Source organism: Triturus cristatus, chromosome 7, assembly GCF_964204655.1.
Source record: "Triturus cristatus chromosome 7, aTriCri1.1, whole genome shotgun sequence".
Lineage (NCBI taxonomy): Eukaryota > Metazoa > Chordata > Amphibia > Caudata > Salamandridae > Triturus > Triturus cristatus.
Window position 1 is genome coordinate 1,716,954,961 of NC_140590.1, and position 22,302 is coordinate 1,716,977,262.

A 22,302-nucleotide genomic window follows, 5' to 3' on the forward strand; every position below is an offset into this window, starting at 1 on the left:
GCGAGGCAAAATCATACACACTAAAAGCTCAGTTAAAGCAATACAAAATAAATAATAACATTAGTATTTGATGCTCTAAGATTTCCATAGTATGATCCCTCCTGATCATTATCAAACACAAATTAGGAATGCACATTCAATTTAAAAGGAATAAATCATGATAGCGGAGTCGATATGGAAATTGTAGTATAGTTTATCAAAGATTAAGAAATAAATGCATCATCCAATTATATCAAATCGTAAGCAATTCAGGAAATTCTAAATAGATATACCAAAGATCAAGCATTCAGGAAGGGACATGGAATATGCCAGTTCGATAAGTCTCCAAGGAAAGGATGAGACCGCTAAGACACATAAGACACATGCGTCCGTTCTGAAAGGAAGCCAGGAGAGTCCATATCAGCCCAGTCAAGATTGCCAGGGAAAGTTCCGCAAACTCTCCTTTAGGAGATATACAGTTGCCCATCCATCAGCATCAGCCAGTAAACTAGCAAAAAGCGCAAGCCCAAAAGTTCGTTAAATTGGGCGATATTATATTCTTAGAGTTGCAGGGGCGACACCTCCTGGAGTCAACTCATGTGGTCAGACTACTTAGTTCATTGGTCAGTTCGTATTGGATGAGTGTCAGCCAACATAAAGAAGACACAAAATGTAGAGAAATAGGTGATACACTTACGCAGACCTTTAGCAATCCAGTAGGTGAAGCGTCAAAACAAAACTCCTTTATCAAGAGCACATGAGCAAGTTCAAGAGGATGATTACCCAGGAAGATGGTCCTCACTGTAATTAAAATGTAACAATTGGTCTGGTACAGTGCATGAGAACTCAAGAAAGAAAACACTGTTTCACTTTATTTGTAATAACGAGGAATTCTCTCATGAGCAATGGATTTAGCAAGTCAAGAGACTTCACATTTTCAGTCAGGCCCACATAAATAAACTAATTTAAGGTAAAATATATATGATCATTTGACTTATGTTCAGAGAATACAAACATTTCATGATTCTAAAAACATTCTGATGCATTTGAAATAATTTAGTGTCATTATAATTAATACGTGTCAGTATTACTACATTGAAGTACTAACATAAAAATATTTTAAATCAAAGTATCAAACTCTGGTTATAGCCACATACCGTTAGTAGATGTGTGAAATACATTCCTTGAAAGTTTTATGAATACATCATAAATTAGGGATGTGTAGCACCTATTTTCTTTTGTCATTTCGGTGCACACGGTTACTCGGAAAGTATAGGTTCTAATTGAATATGTAATTATTCAGGTTAAATCTTGATAATTATCTAGTTTCCATTAGTTATACACACATATAAATGAAACATCCTTGTACCCCTCGGTATCCTCCAGCATTGAGGCCAGGGATTTCATGGGTATATCAGAGGCCAGAATTGAACACAACGGCATAGATTGGAGTGCTGCATAAATATTGCTGCATATTGCAATACTGCTTCTGACACTGCAGAAAAGTTACCTCGCCAACATTCTGCTATAGAATGCGGTATTTAGCCTTCTAAATAGGCAAAACATGCTTCCGAAATAATGTGTAACTATTCTCTAGTGATGGACTGAAGCAAAGACATTTGTATCCTGTAGGAGATTTAAAAAAACTGAAATAGTTTCTTCTTATCAAACAGGTTGCTCAGAGTGATTCTTACTTGACAATGGTTTGACTTTTCTTACAAATGTCTGCTTCGATCATAGCCACTCTTCGCAAAGCAATTATTTCAGGGGGACACTCTTGGCACATGTTGCCTCTCCTCCTAAAGTCCAGTGTCCTCCTAATGCAACTTAAACATAGCAAAAAAGCATAATGAATGCAAATGCAGAACACTGTTCAGCTCAGCTGTTTCATAATGGAAAGAGGCGCTTCTGGACGCCATCTTCGGCAAACAAGGAATAACCCTGAAAGTGCAGACCCATTGTAGAAAATATCCCGGAGCCACCGAATAAATGGAGTTTACCTGTCATTATAATGAATGCAGGGGCGTGGCCTCCATTGGTGTAGCAGGTACAGTGGCACCGGGGCCCACTGAACCCTGATCATTGCCTTTCTTATACTGTAATAAAGGAAAAAGATGGTTCTGTTGGGAATTGGTAAGCTTAGTTAAATATGCAATAAATGCTAAATCTCATTAAGTAAATATTCATTCACAGAGCGAAAAAAGTGTACACACATGAACGAAAGGATTCAGAAATTAAATTAATTTTTACTCTATAATCAGTGTCCGGAAATTTTTCTCTCAAAAAGGTGTGCATTTACAGGTCTGACCAACCATAATACAAATACAACATAGAACACTCAGTGCTTACATAGACTCCTTAACATAAAATCACAATTGCCATATACACAAATCACAAAAATAACAGAAATAAAGTAATACAGACAAAGTCCAAAAAAAAAAAAGAGCATTAACCACAATTGGACATGATTTCCTAATTCTGATTGTGGAAGTGCGTGGACAATTTGGACAAAGCACGTCGACGTTTCGACCCTATATAGTAGTGCTGGGTTGTGTGCATCTAGAGCGGGTCTTCCTCAGGACAAAAAGTTGGGCTGGCTGCCTGTAAGTACAAATAATTTTACATAAGGGACATGTGTGTATGAATAATGAAGGAACAATGAAGGTATCCCTTAGTGCCAAAGACGCTCACCTGGAGTCAAATTTGTATAGGATTTTAATTTCCTTGTCTCTCATTAGAGTTCTCAGCCGACATCTGAATTAATCAGGAATTCTGTAATCAATAAACGACAGAAATAGGCGCTAGAAATCCCTATTGTACATGACGACATGTAATGAGGTATAGTAAACAGGTCACGTACCTTCACAGTGACTTATTCAACTGGAAAAGAGTGGTGCCGTCAAAACGATCGCCACTTACTGAAAATGAGAGGGCAGAGATTAGCGCCAACCTGGAACGCCTAGATTGATTTTAATCAGTTACACAGTAGACTAATGTGTTGTTATACAAAGCAAAAGAAAGTGCGTGTTTTGCGCACATGTGAAAATATATCTCAAGTGTTCTTCTATCGTATAGCCTAACGCGTGCAGGGTTGAAAGTCATTTATACCGGGTGGCACTCATAAAGCCAACTCCGTGAGAGACCCGACTTGATGCTTTTAGGCTGTGAAACAAAGGGGTCCTTTATGCGTGGTATTTTAGATAGCAACCTCCCAATTGTTTCTCAATTACGATACCACTTTAAAATCACTACGGTTTCTACATAAACACACGTAGTCTATTACGGGGAACATTGTTATAAACAATTCGCTGAAAGACGCTTACACATCTACAAAAGAAATCAAGTAGCGTGGCTGGCCTACGCGCCAATGGTTTTAAAACTTACATAGTTTTCTCCGCACAGACGTCTGTATCCGTCTCACGCTCTGCAACTAATGACAGCGAGGCGAGGGTGAAGCCGGCTATATGACGTTATCCCAATTGGTGTCTACGTGCAGGCTGTCAGCTGCTCGTAGACAAAACACGGAGCGGATTCTGAAAGTCACCCGGTCACCGGTTCCTGGCGAGTTATCTTATGATTTAATATAGTCACGAACAATACTCAGATGTGAGATAAAGGAATATATTATTATATAGATCCTTTCTCTGTGAAAAGCGGATCAAGTTTAGCCGACCAACGTGCTAGATAGCGGTAGGAATAAGGGTCTTAGTAACCAACTAATGGAATTCGTACAGGTTGTTACATGTACATTGAAAGGCTGTAATGTAAACGAGCTCCTATGTGTATTTTCTTATATCCACTCCGGATATATTACATCGAGGCAATATTTAGTTGCTTAGTGAATATCGGTTACGGAATGAATTCCTCACACATGTGGAATAAATCAATTACATTGATTCAAAGACAAGTCATGTGTACCAATTCCTTAATGGACCGTGGACAAGCAGCAATATTCTTACACCATATAAGAAAGACCAACAATTTTCTGAAGCAGTTTTCAAACAATATAAGGAATTAAATCATTCAAGGGAACATGTATTTCTTGGGCAATATATTCACTCTACATGCACCATGGATTAAAACAGTGTTTTCTATATACCATAACAATATATTCTTACACCATATAAGAAAGACCGACAATTTTCTGAAACAGTTTTCAAACAATATAAGGAATTAAATCATTCAAGGGAACATGTATTTCTTAGGCAATATATTCATTCTACATGCACCATGGATTAAAACAGTGTTTTCTATATACCATAACATTAATGAAGTATATATTCTCATGGAATTATGGGTTATCAATTAAAAACTGACATGCATATTCCTGTCTAACCATATGGTGTAATTCATCATGTTCAGAGTAATTATATGTAGCATATTGTACATTCAAAATACTTGATAATGAGTACACATTGAATAGATCTTTCTGATGGAATATCCATTAATGGGGAAGTGTGTCTTACATCAATACACTCATGAGTAGAGATAATGATGTCAATGCATTTGCACAGTTAAGACATGTTTATAATTTACTCATTTGTACGTATGTCTCCTCATGTTCATTGAGGCCATAATTTACAGCATCAAGGGTATGGATCCAACGACACTCCTTATAATTAAGGGAAATGGCAGTGTTCCCACCCCTTTGGTGTAAGGTGATTTTTTCTATTACCCACCACTCTAGATGATTGTGAGTGTGTCCTGCGTTCATATAATGTTCTACCAAGGGGGCCCCCAAGGTCTTGCACTTGATTCTGCTCTGGTGTTGCAGGATCCTGTTTTTTACTTTTTGGGTCGTCTGACCTACATAAATCAGCTGGCATGGGCATCTGATGGCATAGATAACATTTTGACTATTGCAGTTAGAAAACTGATTAAGTGCATATGTCTTCCCACGGTGACTGAAGTTGGCTCCAGGTGTGGAATATTCGCATGCCTTACAGTGACTGCATTTGTAGTGTCCCTTGATTGATGGTAGGCCAAGTTGCGATCTAATATCTGGTGCAGGCAGAGATTCTAGAAATGAAGAAACTACAAAGTCCTTAATGTTTTTTGCACGTTTGAAGGCAAACATAGGAGTGTCGGTGATGCCAATTTCTGAACCAACAAGATTCCAATATTTCTTGATGACTTTTTTTATTTCGTTGCTTCTGGTATTAAAAGTCGTTACGCATACCAATTTATCAATTGTTCGGTCCTTGGGTTGTACTTCAAGTAAAGTTTCCCGTGGCCTATACCAGGCTCTTTTTCTGGCTCTATTGAGAAGTCCTTTGGGGTATCCCCTTTCCCTTAGTTTTGCAAGCAGAATGTCAGTTTCTTTAAAGAAGTCTTTCCTTCTGGTGCAGTTGCGACGTAATCGCAAAAATTGTCCATAAGGTAAGTTATCCCTAAGATTTCTCGGGTGATGAGAATTGTACTGGAGCAAAGTATTTCGATCCGTTGGTTTTTTATATAGGTTCATTACAATTCTGCCGTCCTCTGCTTCAAGTGTAAGGTCCAAAAAGGGGATCGATTGATCACTGTACGTCATGGTGAATTGGATATTTGTGTTGCGAGCATTAAGCCATGATAAAAATTCCAACAGTTGGTCAACAGAGCCTCGCCACAACATCATGATATCATCGATATATCGTTTCCAGGCAGTGATATTATCGATATAGGGGTTTTGATCAGAATAAATGTTCTTGTCTTCGAAATGATCCATATACAGGTTCGCCAGGCTCGGCGCGAACCCGGCTCCCATGGCTACTCCTCTGCATTGGTAAAAAAACTCATTTTGGAAGATGAAGTAATTTTTCTCCATAGCGATATGCAGTAATTGTACAAGGAAGTCAGTTGGAATCCAGTGAGGTGTAGGGCGGGTTTCTAGTATGTTCCTGATGACTTCAATGGCCTCATTCTGTGGTATGCTTGTGTATAGTGAACACACGTCAAGTGTGACAAATAACTGTGTGGTCCCATCAAAAGGTTGGTCTTCAAACAGTATGATAGTGTGCATTGTGTCTCTGACAAATGATCTGGTCTCTACAACAAATGGCTGCAAAAAGCTGTCAAGATATTGGTTCAGTGGTTCCAACACTGAGCCACAACCCGACACAATAGGTCTGCCGGGGGGTTTCTGTAAGTTTTTATGAACCTTCGGGATAGTATAAATAGTGGGAATTCTTATACTGTAAACAGCAACAGGGGTGTCTTTCCTTCCTTGCACTAGGGCCCATGACACACTGCTATGCCACTGTGTGTACACGTAGGGCAACGTGTAAATGTTGTATTGTCTATTCTTTATTAGGAAGCAGAAGGGACAGTATCGATAACATGGAATTGCTTTGCTTCCAATCCCGGCAGAATTATTTATTGTTGAAGATTAACATTTTAAATAGGAGCTGATGAGATCAATGTGTATAGTTTTCTTTCATAACAACACTACCTCTTGTGTAATACTGGAATTACTATTGTATTAGTAGGGGCGGCTCCTCCATTGGAGCGGAGGAACGTCTCCCCATTTACATGGCCCCGAAAACCCCAGAGATAAAAAATAAAATGGTAAGTGATGACCATTTTATTTTTTATCATCCCGTCCTGAACCAAGCGTCAGAACGAGGCGGAGCCTGCTGAGGGAGCAGGAAGGAGTGGTGGGCAGAGGGCTGCCGTTGCACTTGTTTAAAGTGCGCATGTGTCTTTGGCCGGCTGTCTTGAGACGGCCAGCCACACATGCGTACTTTAAACCTCTTAAAGCAGCTGTCTTAAGACAGCTGGGTTGAGAGCAAGTGCAGGCATCCAGCGCCCTCGGGAGCACAGAGAGAGGCCGCTTCCACCAATCAGGGTGCTGCTCACATACTGGCTAACAGCACATGAGCACGCCTGGATTGGTCGAGGGAGTTTGCTGGGGCCTGCAGTGCAGTCCCAGCAGACAAAGTCGGAGTGAGGAGGACGTCGTCAGAATCCGATAAGTCTTTTTTTTAATTTGTATTTTGTGCACCCTTAGTGGATGCCAGCTGCCACTGTGTATTAGTGTGTTAAAATCTCTGAATCCCTAGACAATTATGTCCCAGAATTTGGTGCAAAATCTCTCTGTGGTTATGTAAACTGCCATATAATTTGTTTTTCCTTGCCACATGATTCCAGTCAATTCTGCCACACCTTTTGTTGCATTTTACTGCAGTTCTGTCCAAAGGTTCGGCAGGAGCTCCAGTGGGTGATGCAACCCAAAGACCCAGGCTAGCAGCAAAGAGGCCTTTTGCAGTGAACGGTGCTAGTGACAAGAAACGTTCCGCAGCTTGAAGCTAAATCCGGGACATCGGTATCTTGTGTCGTCTGGCACTCTTATTGGGACCCTCACGGGTGAGTAGCACGCTTTAAAAACCCCTGATTGAATGAATGCTCCCAGACAGCTGCAACCACCTTCCCCCAAGTTGTACATGTTCTAGAGGACTCCACGGTCACCCGATTTGCAACATCTAGATACACAGGCATTCTTGTTGCCCAGAGGAATCTGAGGGCGGTTTCAACAGTCCACTGGAAGGTCTGCCAGTGTATCTCTGCCTCGCAGCTTTAATTGGCGCATAGCACCTTCTCACGCCATGGCATCTGCCCAGTGACATGTAGTTGTCTCCTGTATGTCAGCTGGGGTCTGTCAGAGGGAAAACAACAAGAACAAAGTGATGGCAGTAAGAGAGCTCGGGCCCTCTTAAACATCCCTATTCAACCAGATGGTCTTTTCAGCTACTTGAGAGGTAAAAGGGAGAAAACAATCACAATTTAAATCTCAATACAGTGTAACCATTTTAGTTACACAATAACTACTCAATAACCAAAATCAAGATTAGAATGGTTTAATTATAAATTCAGAAACAGATTGATGGCTCCAGTAACTTTCCACGATTCCAGCACAAATTGGCTACTGGCACCACCTTCCCCACATCAATATGTTCCTACTGCATTCGTCCTTGGCAATTCTTTTTCTCCTCCTTGGGAACTTGCCTCCTTGCTCGTTACCGCGTTAATCCTTGCAAAAACCCATCTTCACAAACCTCACTAAAGTACAAAACACTCTTTTACTAAATAAAGAAGCTTTCTCCGCACCTGCAGCAGAAACAAAATAATGCATGCAAACACATTCTACATCGAAGCTTAAATACAAATCAAATCAGTGGCGTAGGAAGGGGGTGCGGTGGGTGTTGGCAGCCCCGGGTGTCATCACTGAGGGGGGTGACAAAATGGCAAAAATATATGTTTTAAACATATTTTTGCCATTTTGTCAAGCCGGGGGTGACAAGAAAGTTTCCACACCGGGTACCACCTGACCTTGCTACGCCACTGAATCAAGTGTTAGACTTAAATGTGAGATTGTGCTGAAAGTATACTCAAGGCCGCAAATTCAAGTTAACTTAATGGTGCACATTACTAAACACATAACAAATGCAATTTATTAACAAATGAATATATGCAAAGAATCATTAAAAATATCATTTCCAAAGACTCAAATATGAATATAATTTTGTGTTACATACATAAGTGTCTAAACATTAGTCTGGAAATACATATCATATCATTAGCTTCACAAAGAGACCTATTATAAGCTTGATGATCTCTTAGAATATTAATTTAAAAGTATTACATAGAAAACTTTAGTAATCACATTTCTAAGCACTCAATTTGTAATTCTCATTAGATTTCACGTGGAGTACTTTAAATATACAATACCTCATCTTCTTTTGGTAACGTTGATCACACAGAATATATTCGAGTGCTGACTATGCATGATTATAATGCACTCCTACAGTTTCTTAGGGTGGGATCAAAATTATGCTCGTTTACTAGAATAAGCAACCCCGGTCTCATCAGTGAGGTATAGTTTGAATGCTGTGCCACAGTAAGCTCACGACTCACTTCAGGGCATACTCATCACACTTAGGATGTCTATTGCATCAAGAACAAAGCAATAAGGGGAATGCTTAAATTTATCTCTTTGCTAGCATTCATCTGAGGCTGCATCACAGTCCATTGTTTCTTACCCATTGTGCCACTCTAGGCAGAGGCTGATCATATACACTCAATCTTGGTTCTGGTCCAATAGGAACATTCCAGCCCAAACCACCAAACCAGGTCCCTTCCATATGGGAACACAAGCAACCTCAGATTGACTTATACCTACTTGGGTCTTGTCAATGAGGTAGACAAGTTTAATTTGAGCCCTGTGACCCAGTGAGTGTGGGGTCCACGTCTAGGCATACATGTCACACTTGGGGCATCTAGGGCAATACGAACTAAGTGACGGATGGAATATTTCAATTAATCTCATCCACTGGCAATTTCTCTGGCTACATCCCAGAATGGTCATATGCAAATCATACCTGGTCCTGCTTCAATAGGAACAGTCCAACCGAATTACCAGACCAATTCCAGAAGGATGCAGAAGCAACCCCAGACCAGTTTCAAACTACTTTGGTCTCATCGGTGAAGAATAGCTTGAGTTTTGTGGCTCAGTGAGCATCCGACACACATCTGGGCGTACGTGTTACACTTTGGATGTGTAATGCAACAAGAAAAAAGTGATGACAGAATGCTGTAATTGATCTCAGCCAATGAAATTCACTCTGGGCCACATCCCAGTCTAATTTGGTTGATTATATCCCTACAATATTTTTCTCCATGCACATTTCCTCCGTATTCATGCACACAATGAGATGAGAATGATCATACGTGCTGGAGTATATTTCCATGTCGTATTCTTGCAGACTAAGGGCTCAGGCATGTGCATTTACCACCTCTTAATACATGGATGTTGCTTCATAACACTTGTGCCCACCCCACAGTCTCAGGTGCGCAAACCTGTTTCATTCCCCCATGCTTGTGAAGGAGCACACATTCATACCCGGTGTGCACCATACACACATGTTCATGCATGAATCCTTCTTCAACGTGCTCACTAAGTTGTATTGCAAACAGAACAGCAGCAGTTCTGAACTCTTCTACATTTAGCAGTTTACCATTACTGCTGGTGCCTAGAACGCATTGCAAATAGTTGTTTGGCTGGAGTGGCCCTGGTCTAGTTGGTGATGAGGCTATGGCAATGTAAAATATGATGGATGAATTCTTGCTCCCCATGAACACTTCAAAGAAGGAGACTGTAAAACATCTTACTTCAAGAGTAGTTTATACTAAGAAGCCACACCAAGAACAACAGCTTTGCAGTCTGCCCAACAGCAGTGCTTGTTTGTGGAGAATCACACCTCAACATTCCAGACAATACCCTACCATCCAGTCATGCCTCTTGCTCTCCTACCCTCACCCTACCTATTATACCAACGAAACTGCACTCTGCCATGTCCCTAGTTCCTGCTCATTGTGTTTTGCTTCTGATTTTCCTGCCATTTGCTCAGATACAGTATCCCTAGGCGGGTCTGGGTCTGGCTTGATTCCATGTCCAGGTCATTTTTAGGTCGAGCACTCGAGACCTCTTGTATATACTTTAGTATATACTTATTATATACTTAGAGGTGTATGTACTTTGTGTGTTTGGAGATCAACCCTATGACTTGTCTGCTTCCACTTAGGGACTTTTTTTTCTGTTCAATTACCTCTATTTAACTTTCTTGAAAGAAAACGGCCAGCAGAGGTCAGTAAAATACCAGAATCACTTTAGCATTCTCAACATTACAGTCCAGAAAAATTGTCTTCCACGAGCACCATTAGACAATATTTTATTCAAATCTTGTATTTTCAGTGATATGACCACCGAATGCCCTGATTTTTATATTATAAGCAGAGCTTTGGACTATACCATTCCCCACTGAAAGGCAATATTTCTCTCCATGTGTTTCCATACCGGGCGTGTCATGCAGTTTGGTGCTTACTTTCCCTCCATGTTAAAGAACAGTAGATTTTTCAGCAACCGGGCTAATGTGCTGCATAGCTAAATACATATAAGGTCCCAAAGGCGAGACTGATTGCATTGCAAATGCTTGTTTGGATAGCCATGGCTACCTTTGCTTGCCTGCATTTGTTTTTTGCTCTCACATCACTCATAATATATTTAGGTAATTTTTCACTTATCTGTCTGTTTCTTTCCCCTGTTCCTAGTTGGTGAACCTGTGTCTGGTGTGATATGCCTGCATCCAGAGGTTTTAGTCACAGTATCCATTCAGGTCAATGGGCCAAAATAAGTATCCAGATGATGAAGAGGCTTGGAAGAGAGACTAGTGGCTGAGCAAATTCTTGAGGGGAAGACCAACTAAAGTTGACAGCGTTGTCGCAGAAACCGAAATATAAAGTCTGGCCCCGATGATAGAGCACCTCCAAGAGTACCAAATCCCATCACTTCCCACTTAACTTCCATTCCCAGCCGCAGCTCTTCCACTCCCCTTGCTCTCCTTGCTACCCCTGTAAGCCTTACCCCAGCACCCACATCCTCTCCAACCCCATACTTGAGTCTATACCCCTTGAACGAAGCTGGCTCTGTATATGCTATACCAAAAAGAGGTACAGTGTGCACAGAGTCCCCAAAGGTATGGCAGAGGGTAAAGTAAATTATACCTTACTCTCAATTTAGTGATAGCTGGGCTAAGCAGTTAGGCTAATCAGAGGGTGGTGTGAATGCATTTGGTGTACATAAGAGTACAAAGCAGGGACACACGCTCAATGACTGACTCCAGCCCAATGGTTGTAGAAAAATATTGCTTTAATGACTTTTATTTCTAGGAACCAAGTTGAACTCAGTTACAGGTAAGTAGCCTTTTGTGCAATACTTTCAAAATACTGCCCATAGGTTTGTATAGCATTAAACAATACTTTACAGGTGCATGAAACGTTTTTCAGTTGAGATAGAGATACTTTGCATGCTGGATCACACTTAGTACAATACAGGGAGAGACCAATGCAATACTATGGGAAAATGATAGGTCAGTAAATTACAGGTACGTAAGCGTTTTTTGAGCTTCAGTCTCCAGGGGTTTTGGTCAACATTGGTCAAGGGTTGGGCCAAGGTAGGTACAGCACCACCACCAGCAGCACTGGGGCGGCTGGGTGCACAGGTCTCTAGGCCCAATGTTATCCTATGGAGGCTGGGGGCACCTTGAAGAGGCACCAGTTACAGGTAAGTACCTGCGGGTCACAGGCCCTGGATCTTAAGATCAGCACTGGAGGGGCCACCAGGGAGCACTGAGACTGCACCACCAGCAGCACAGGGGCAGCCGGGTGCAGAGTGCAAAGGAAGTGTTGGGGACCCCGTTGAAACCAATGGAGATTCACTGTGGGGGAAAACAGCTGCAGGTCCCATTCCGAAGGTTAACTGAAGGAACCCTTTGACTGGAGGGATACGTTGTACAGAGGGGGGATACTGGGACACCGTTGATTGGGCACACCAAGGCCTGGGGGTTGCAGGTGTAAGGGTGTCTTTAGGCATCGTGTTTTCTCACCAGCTCCGGTCGGGGGACCATTCAGGTTGAGACTGCAGGCATTGAGGGGGAGTTCAGGAGAAGTCGTCCAACACTGGATCCCAGGTTAGTATCACTGGGGAGACTTCACTGGGTCGGTAGGCCACCTGGACTTGGGCCGTGGGTGTCGGGTGCAGAGTGGTGTAAGTTTTTCAGATCTGCCTGGACCCGGAGTCCTTGTGGTGGTTTCTCTGCTGGGCAAAACCAGGGTCCACAGGAAACAAGAGTCGTTGTTGATGGTACCACAGGTTCGCAGGGTTCTTGGAGGCTGCTGGCTGTGGGCCACACCGAATTTTTGTAGCAGGGTTGCTGGAGAAGGAGACCGGTCGGTAGAGCTGGGGCCAAGTCAGTCATCATCTTCTCCATTGCTGCACAGTTCTTTGATCCTTCTTCTTCGTAGGTCATCAAATCTGAGGAACAAGGTTCATGGGAGCCCTAAAATACTGCACTTAAGTGCGTTACTAAGGTTGGGGGCAATAACCAATTGCTACTGTCCCTTAGGGTGACTAGACCCTTTGGGAGCCCCCTACCTTTGGGGAGAGGAACATATCCTATCCCTTTTGGCCTAATTCTCCATAGCAAGATGGAGAATTTTCAGGAGAGGGGTTCACCTCAGCTCCCGGCAACGGTAGGGGTGTGCCAGGGTGAGGTGGACACTCCTACTCTACTTAAAGACTTTCCTGCCTGTCCTGCCACCAAAAGTGGGGTACGGACAGGGGGGTGCAGGCATCTCCACTAGTTGGAGTTGCCCAAATCAGCAAAAAACAAGGTGAGAGGATTTAAGGCTCACCGCCAAGTGTTGCTGTTCCTGCTAGGGGGAAATGAGAAGCACCTCCACCCAGAGCAGGCTTTATTTCTGACCTCTGAGACTACAAAGGCTCTCACTCCCTGAGGTCAGAAACCTGTCTGGTGGTGGCTGGCTGGCAGGGACCCGTGAGTGCATTTCATAATAAATCCATCACTGGCATCGGGGTGGATTTATTATGCTGAGAAGTTTGATACCAAACTTCCCAGTCTTCAGTAAAGCCATCATGGAGCTGTGAAGTTTGTGATGACAAACTCCCATCCCATGTACTCAAAATGGCTTCACTGCACATACAGTGTCCAAGAATGGACTCAGGCACTGTAGGGGCATACTGCTCAGGCAGCTATGCCCTCACCTGTGGTATAGTTCACCCTGCCTTAGGGCTGTAAGGCCTGCCAGAGGGGTCACTTACCTATGCCACTGGCAGTGGTCTGTAGGCATGGCACCTATGAGTGTGCGTCACGTCGACTCTTTTAGTTAAGCTACACCACAATGCCTGCAATGGTAGTGTGTATGTGTTTGGTGTGTGGTCCTTTAGGGTGGCACAATCCATGCTGCAGCCGTGAGACACTCTCTCTGGTCACAAGGTCCTTGATACCACTGGTACCTTTTACAAGAGACTTATATGTGGGCCAGAGGTGTGCAAATTGTGGAAACAATGGTACAGTTTAGGGAAAGAACATAGGCGCTGGGAACCTGATTGGCAAAAAGTATGGTGGGGGTTACTGCAACCGAACCCCACTTTCCTACACCCCTGCCCCCAGTCCCTATCTGTTCATCTGCACTATCAGCTGGGAAATCCCCATCCTGCAAAACATTCTGTTAGATCGTGGGTAGGTTTGAACTAAATAGATCACATGCATATATACATGGAGGGACACTAGGCATGTTGGTTATTTTCTGACCTGTTGCTGGTGCTATAAAGAAAGAGTTAGCAAGCTCCAAATATTTTACCACTGAAATAGGTGCATGCAACAACCCCCAATGCAATCAGACACAGACATGAGTGGGTAATGTAGTGATAATACGTGGCTGGTCAGGAGGTATAAAAGAGGGGAGGGGGTTATGGCAGTAACTATGGAAGGGTTAGGGTAGTGAGAGGTTAACATGAGCATAGGATTGTGGGATCACTGGGCACTGCACTGGTGACCCAGTCAGTCAAAATTCATATGTCACCACATCACTCTCTGTTGAATATTGATGATAGGTTGATTGTTTGAAAAATATTCAGCCACTGTTAGTTACATTCGGCCGCAATACATTCTAGTGTTTTTTGTCCATCATGCGATCTCAGACAGGAAACAACCACATGCAAATAAACCTTGATCTTGTTCCAATTGAAACAGTCTATCCTGAACTGCCAGGCCAGGTAACCTCCGAACGATAAGAGAAGCTACCCCAGCCCATTTTCAGTTTATCTTGGCTTCGTCAGTGATGAGGTCTCCTAAAGACCTTATAGCTCAAATACTACTTTGAGGTTTGTCTTTTTTATTTTTCTTCTATATTATTTAGTACTACCCATTCTCAAATAGCTCCCTCTTAATGCTGTTGCATCACAGGCCTGGTTGCATCATCTCCAAAGCATTGAAACTCACTCCTCACTGCTCCAGGAACAAACTCAAAATCTCTGGTGGATGCAGAAAACTCCATTCCACTGACGACCTTACCTTGAAGCATTAGGATGCAAAGGGCGTCTGCTCTATACCAATTCTCTGGATCAGTTCCAAAGATCTGGAATAGTGTATCTCTTGACTGACATTAGGAAAGATGCTTGCTTACACTTCTTTGAAAACCATCCAACAGAACATCTACTGCTAAAACTATTTAGAATCTCCTGAAGGTTTGATCTGCATAATAAAAGTTCTAGATGTTTAGGCATCATTGTCATGCAAACTTGCTTTGGGCTTTTCTGCTCTCTTCAACACCTAGGCTAGTAAATACTTTCCCTCAAAGGTCTGCCCAAGATTAGATTTTTCCCTTCTCTACAATTCAGTACTCAGAGAGTAGAGCAACTCTTCTTCTACAATAACTAAGGTTACACATGTTACAAATGTGTTGAACGATTAAATAAATATACTTAAATATCTCATGGTTTAGAATTTCTATACAAAAATTTAGGGGTCTACCAGAAATGAAAAAATTAAGTAAATATTGAAAAGCTTTGTGCAAAGGAAATATTGACACAACCACGTCTATGATAGCATTGAGAATGTCGTGGCCAGTCCTTACATCTACCCCTACAGGCAGGTCCGGCACTTTATATATTACAACATTTGTGAAGAGCACATGTGAGAAAGAGGAAAAGGGGGGTAGGGAGAAAGAGACACTCTCCTGCAGATTTGTTGTTGAGAAAGCCAGATTGAATTGTGTTAGATACAGTGACTTGGATCAAAGCCCTATTCTCCGCCTAATGGTGAGTGAACACAAGTCAGGTCATGGACAATACATGAGTGAGATGTAAAGGTGATACGTACAAGAATAGAATCTGGACTTTCCGGGTATAGTGGGTGGGCAGGCCATAACTGCTCTTCCCAAGTGCACCTGGAGCCCCGCTCAAGAACCAAAGCAGAGTCTCACACCACATGAATTTGGAAAGTCCCCGGAATCATATGGCTGTGGAACCAAGGTAACCGATTATAGAGGAACTAACAAAGATGCAGCAATGGAAAAGCCGGTGTGCAAACTATAGCGAATGCAAAGTACAGTTGTTGAGACAGAATATCGAGTTGGAAATATTGTGATTCAGAAATATTGACAGCAAGAATATCGTGGTCAGCAATATTGAATTTAAGGTAAGAAATATTGTTTTAAAAAATATAGAAGTCATTAATATTGTTTGCAAAAATATAGTTTAAAATATCGATTTTTTAATTAGTTATATATTTTAGTTTATATTTTAAATGTATGTGTTGTATGTTTTTTTGTATAAGTAATGTTTATGTTTTATAATATGTGTTACATTTTTAGTAGATATGGATTTTATTTTAATTACATTTTGTGTTTTTTAGTTCTGTAGTGGGTTGTGGGTTTCTGGGGGATAGAAGTAATTTAATTATAATAAATTAATGATTTTTTTCATTTAGTGTTTATAGTGTTAACTGCGGGAAGTAATTTATTTGTAATTATTTATTAATTGGTTGTTAATTAATAATTAATTGATAATTAATTATGGTAATTGTGTAATTATTTTTAAGTGCGTGTTGTGCACTTTACAGGGGTAAAGGGTGGGAAGTAATTTATTTTTGATTAATTAATTATTAGTTGTTAATATATATTTATTGATTTAAAATTAATTATGGAAATTGTGTAATTTTAGGTGCAGGTTGTAGAGATTATAGGGGTAAAGGTTGGGAAGTAATTTATGTTTAATTAGTTAATAATTAAATGTTAATTTGTATTAACTAATTAACTGATAATTATGGTAATTGTGTGATTTGTTTTAGGTGTGGGTTGTGGAGTTTATGGGGCAAAGGGTGGTAAGTAATTTATTTTCAATTAATTAATAATTAGTTCTTAATTAATATTCATCAATTGATTGAAAATTAATAATGCAATTGTGTAATTAATTTTAGGTGTGGTTGTGGGGTTTATAGGGGTAAAGGGTGGGAAGTATTTTATATTTAAATTAATAAATAGTTGTTAATTTATATTGACTAATTAATAGAAAACTAATTATGGTAATTGTGTCATTCTTTTTAGGTGTGGGTTGTGGGGTAAAAGGTGGGAGGTAATTTATTTTTAATTAATTAATAATTAGTTGTTAATTAATGTTAATTATTTGAAAATTAAATATGGAATTATTTTAATACATTTTATTTGTGGGTTGTGGCGTTTGTAGGGGTAAAGGGTGGGATGTAATTTATGTTTAATTAATTAATAATTGGTTGATCATTAATATTAATTAATTAATTGATATTTAATTAGGGTAGTTGATTATATTTTTTGTGAGTGGATTTTACTTTTCTTATGGGTAAAGGGTGGGAGTAGTTTTTATATACTATTAGTTTTTTAATTGAAAAATGTTTCCATTGAGTAATACATTTTACAATTTAAGTTTAGCTGTGGGTTGTGGGGATTATAGGAGTAAGGTGTGGGAAGTTTATTAATTTTTATGAGTTTTAATTTGTTTAAAAAAAAAAATATTTCTTTAATTGGTAATTATGTTAGTTATGTAAGTACATTGTTTTAATAAAATGTAGATGTGGGTTGAGAATTGTGTGGTGTTATAGGGTAGGAAATATAAAAAGTAAATGTATGTAATTAATGTTTTTGATTCTAAATAATTTGCAATTAAAAATATATATTTGTTTGAAAATTATTTATTTTATTGAATATAGTATTTGTAGGTATTTGTCATATGCATTTAACATTACAATATTTTCTTAATTTTTAATATTAAATATATTTGTGTTTTAATTTTTAATATATTTATATATTTTACTTTTGTTTTTTATATATTTTTGTTGTTAATATTTGGTTTGTTTTTACTTTTGAACTGACTGGAGTGAGAATATTAATTGTTACCCCTTTGCAATCCAACACTTTCCCTACTGTTGCATTCATTGGAGTGGGAATAGTCATTTTTACCCCTCTGCTATCCAATACTTTCCCTACTGTTCCACTCACTGGAGTCGGAATAGTAAATTTTACCTGTCCGCTATCCAACACTTTCGCTACTGTTGCGCTCAATGGAGTGGGAATAGTCATTTTTACCCCTCTGCTATCTAGCACTTTCCCAGCAAAAAAAGAAAGACCGTGTCCATGTTTCCATGTCACATATTTATCTATGGAAAATAATCCCTCTGAAATCAGAGGTTCAGGTGTATATTAGTCTACATCAGTGGTTCCCAAATGTTTTCAACCCGTGGCTCCCTTGACCCATTGGCCATTGCCCGTGGCTCCCCACTGTTACTTTTTTTGGAGGGTAGGGTGGGTGTAAGCCCGGCCTGTAGAGTACTTGCCTTTTTCTCCCTGAAAATAATTGGGATGAAGCTGATGAAGGTATTATAATCATATACACAGGGTGTTTCATATTACTAAGGCGGAGAATTAAAAAAAAAAAAAAAAATCCTATTTACACTTCTTTGCCCATGCCTCCACTTCTTTGCCCATGCCTTTTTTAGAGTAACATCTCAAACTTTTTTTTTTATCACACTTAAGACCCCTATGCATGTAGGCCCTATTGCCAGTATTTCTGCGCTTGAATAATATTTGCATGCACTTCCATTTCTACTCATGTCATATGTACCAACACACCTGTCTCAACAGGGTGATTCACCATTTTTTAAACCACATACAGCTTCATTTTTGCTGTCTCCTCCCTAAAATTGCCTCCAAATCAATGCAAGTAAAATAAATTCCTCTGAATATTTTTTTTAAACATCCCTCTTGCTTGCTTCCAAATGTTGGCATAGGGTGTTTTACTTCCTTGTGCTCAAGGAGAGAGTAGGCCTGTATGGAAATGTGTGTGTACTGAAAGAAATGAATACTGCAAGTACCTATGATTCAAGTACAAATGTCAATACTTAATAATACTTAGGGGGTCATTAGTATATCGGGTGCATCGCCGCCGCCGGGCCGGCGGTGGCCACTGCTGACCCGGCGGTGGCAATCTGCCCGCCAAATGTCCCTGGTTCACCCCCCGCCATATTAGTATGGCGGGGGCACAGCAGCGGAGGGAAAGACAGTCTGCTGCTTTTCCGCCGGTCGGATTGCCGACCTGGCGGAAAAGGGACACATATTACTATGGCTGCGGTTGGATGCCTTTCCATGACGGAGACTCTGCCATGGAGTGGCATGGGGGAATTCAATGTTGGGGCCCGTTACGGGCCTTGAGGGGGGGCTGCACTTGGGGGGCACCTATGGTACCCCCCCTACATCGGTATGCACAAGGTGACAGGCACTGCGCGGTGCCTGTCACGTTGTGCAGGCCAATGCACAACATGCATGTTTGACATTGTGGCGGGTGCTGCATAAAGCACCGCCCACCACAATGTTAAATGTGCACGATGTGACCGCCAGGGTGGTGGTCGCATCCTAATGGGCACAGCTGGACCGCCGCACCTCTGGCGGGCGGTCCTGTTTACCGCTACGGTGGCGGTCATTGTAATGGACCCCTTAGTGTGTTTAATAGACAGGACAACTTTACTTTCCTGATAACTTACAGTGGTGTAAAATGAATTTGGAAAAAAACGAAACTATTAACAAGTCTAACAAAATAATTCAGGCATCTTCCGCTTAATTTGGGAGTGTTGGAAAGTGGGGATCCAGTGAAATATGGAGGTCATCTCCTTCGACATGCCATCAATAAAGCACTACATTTATAGCTTTAGGCATGTCACTTACAAATCATCAACATCATGCGTTTAAGTCTAATTAGTTTAACTGAAACCAACAGACCCTTCAACATTAAGGGGCCGATTCCAATCCTGGAAAAAGGCTGTACGAATCGTTGGACGGAGCGTTTTTACCGTACGACTCGTACCCGGTAAACTTTCCTTACAACCTAGGAAGTACGTTTCGTACAGAAAGCCTATTTCCGTACGAATCGTACAAAAGACCGTACGGGTAAAAAAAAAAAAATTCGAATTCGGAACAGCCTGTACGCGACGTCTGCACGTATTTAAGCAGCGTTTTCTGGCTCAGCAAGTACGATTCGTCCCTACGGCACTAAGTACGGCTCTTTACTTACGGGAGCCAAAAACAGCCGTAAAAGCAGAGTCCTATAAACGGAGCCCCGGTACGCGACGTACACGCCATGAACCCTATCGTACGTGTCATCCCGGTCCTCTTGGCCTACGACCTGGTGCACCGAAACCAATGCACACGCCGCAGAAGGTGAGAACAACACCCAGGGGCCAGGGTGGGGGTGAGGGGCAGGAAACATACCCCATACCCAAAGCCAAACCTATAATTTGGAGCCCATACATTACCACCAGGGTCTGGTCACTTGGGGGGGCGTGTCCAGCAACCCCTGCGTACCGCAACAACGGAAGTGGACGTGTACGGTGCATTGCACACGTACCCGTACGTCACCGTTACAATAGTGATACGAGGTGTACACACACAATGAATGCGGGGGTACGGTGCGTTTCACACGTACCCCTACCGCACCAGTACAATAGTGATACGAAGCGTACACACGTAATGAATGTGGGGGTACGGTGCGTTTCACATGTACCCCTACGGCACCAGTACAATAGTGATACGAAGCGTACACACGCAATGAATGCGGGGGTACGGTGCGTTTCACACGTACCCCTACGGCACCAGTACAATAGTGAAACGATGCATACACACGCAATGAATGCAGGTGTATGATGCGTTTCACACGTACCCCTACGGCACCAGTACAATAGTGAAACGAAGCGTACACACGCAATGAATGCGGGTGTACGGTGCGTTTCACACGTACCCCTACGGCCCCAGTACAATAGTGATACGAAGCGTACACACGCAATGAATGCGGGTGTACGGTGCGTTTCAAACGTACCCCTACGGCACCAGTACAATAGTGATACAAAGCGTACACATGCAATGAATGCGGGTGTACGGTGCGTTTCACACGTACCCCTACGGCACCAGTACAATAGTGAAACGAAGCATACACACGCAATGAATGCGGTGTACGGTGCGTTTCACACGCTTACAATGGTGATACGAGGCGTATACACGCCAGGAATGAGGGCTACGAGTCGCCCTAGGATGTCCATCAAGTACTTGTCATTGCATACTTTCATGTGCAGGCCCTAGGTGTGGCACCCAGTCATATTGCACAGGTCATCTCATCTAGTTGCACAATTGATGTGTGATGACCTGTGGACACATGTCATGTGTGATGGGGCACTATGTGGCACACATCACCTTGACACTTGCCACATGTGTGTCTGTAGTCCAACTGTGTCATGCACAGCAGCAGTGGGATGGCACAGTCATCAACACCCGCACCTGTCTCCTGATGCCAGAGACAGGGACACTCTATCAACTGACAAGTCACGATCAGCGTGCCCCTATGTGACTATGTCAGGTGTGTGTCATGTGTTTCCATGAGCTTGCTGTTAGTGTTCCGTCAACTGCATCTGCTGTTGGTGCATCCAACATGGGTCTGTGTGGAGATGGGCATGGCACACATCTACGCACACCATGCCACATGTGGATTCCCACGGCTGTAGGGTCTGTGTGCATCTGACATCATATTTTCCCAGGCATACATGTCTGCGTTGTCTCAATGGCTGTGTTTTTTTGTTGTCACGTGTACCCCTTCATCGCAATGTATTTGATATGTACATTTGACATTCCATGTGACCTGTGCGTGTGCCTTGCAGTCAGCTGTCTGGATGAGATGACATCCTTCCAATGCAGCTATGTGGATGTGTGTCACTCCGGTGATATCTCTGGCTGTTCACTCAGACTGGCCCCCAGCTCATTTCAGGGCATGTCATGTAGACTTGACAATCAACAGGTGTATGGCATATGTGTCCTGGATGTATTGCACACACCAGACTCCATAGTTACCTGATGTTTAGTAGCAGTTTAGCATGTGCTATGTTCATTGACATTGATGTTGGCAGACTCTCAATCTTCATTTTTCCAAACAATGTCCTACAGGGCACCGCCTGTCCCAAGACCAATGCCAGACTTGGCTGCCATGAGGGAACTTGCCTGCATCCGACGTTACAGATTCACTCGACAGTTGATTGAGGACTTGACAAACAAGCTGGCACCACACCTCCAACCGCGACACAGGTATCCTACTGCACTGACCCCCAAGATGAAGGTGATGGCAGCCCTAAATTTTTTTGCCACAGGTACGTTTCAATTGACCATAGCTGATGTTTGTGGGATGTCACAGACAATGTTCAGCCGTGTCCTGCGGGATGTTTTGGCAGCCATGTTGGAGCACCTTGATGAATTCATCAAATTTCCTACTCCTGAGGAGTTGACAGATGTCAAGGGTGATTTCTATGCCCTGGGAGGGATGCCCCATGTCATTGGGTCCATTGATGGGACACATGTGGCTTTGGTACCACCACAGGCACAGGAGCAAGCCTATTGCAACTGAAAACATTACCACTCAATAAA

General features: G+C 42.0%; 1 long non-coding RNA gene across 1 annotated transcript in view; it reads right to left on the reverse strand.

The window, feature by feature from the left end:
- Positions 1-249: 249 nt before the first annotated feature.
- LOC146812869 (uncharacterized) overlaps positions 250-22,302 on the reverse strand; it is a 35,635-nt gene continuing 13,582 nt past the window's right edge. Inside the window, exons 2-3 of the long non-coding RNA XR_014965986.1 lie at positions 1,980-2,075; positions 250-780 (exon numbers count right to left, since the gene is read on the reverse strand). This is a non-coding gene — a long non-coding RNA (uncharacterized LOC146812869). The remainder of the gene's footprint in view (positions 781-1,979; positions 2,076-22,302) is intronic.